Below are 926 nucleotides of genomic sequence, written 5' to 3'. Positions count from 1 at the left end.
TAATTTGTTAGCATCGGAGTGTTGCTCTTCTTTTGATAAATTAATTCTTAAATGTTTTTTTCTTTTTGGGGTCTATTGTAAATGGAACTGTTATCTTAATTTCATTTTCAAGTGTTTCACGCTAGTGTATAGAAATACAACTGATATTTTTTACATTGAATGTGTACCTTGTGACAATGCTAAACTTGCTGATTAGTTCTAGTTTTGTGTGTGTGTGTGTGTGTGTGCCCCAGTAGATTCTAAGGAATTATCTATGTACAGAAGCATGTCATCTGTGGATAAAGACATTTTAACTTCTCCTTTGCAACCTGTTAGATATCTTTACCTTTCTCCTACTCACACTGCCTAGAATAGACAGTTGAATAGAAGTTGAAGAGAAGTGTCAAGAGCAGACATCTTTGTCTTGTTCTTGGTCTTTGGGGAAAAGCATTCAGTCTTACAACATTAAGTATGATGTCAGCAACGGGTTTTCACAGATACCCTTTATCAGGTTGAGGAAGTTCCCTTATTTAAGATTGTTTCTTCTGCCCACTGGATTATTCTTTTAAAGCCCCCTAGTGAATATTTCACTTTAACTGTAATGCTTTTCCATTTCAGGTTTTTTAAAATATCTGTTCTTTTTTATAATTTCAGTCTCCTTTTTTAGATCTCTATTTGTTAATTTATTGTTGTCATACTTGAATTTTTTTCTTTCTCCAAGTTTTTAATTTAAATTCCGGTTAGCTAACGGGCAGTGTAGTATTAGTTTCAGGTGTAGAAACAGTGTTTCGTCACGTACCTACCACATTCAGCGTCATCACAAGTGCCCTCCTGAGTCCTCATCACCTATTCCACCCATCCGCCTGCCCACCTCCCCTCCAGGAACCCTCCGTTTGCTCTCCATAGTTAGGAGTCTGTTTTCCAGTTAGGCCCTCTCTCTTGTCCCC

Source organism: Suricata suricatta, chromosome 2 (genome assembly GCF_006229205.1).
Source record: "Suricata suricatta isolate VVHF042 chromosome 2, meerkat_22Aug2017_6uvM2_HiC, whole genome shotgun sequence".
In the NCBI taxonomy this organism is placed as follows: Eukaryota; Metazoa; Chordata; class Mammalia; order Carnivora; family Herpestidae; genus Suricata; species Suricata suricatta.
The sequence above is the reverse complement of the archived record's forward strand: the minus strand, read 5'-3'. Positions refer to the sequence as shown.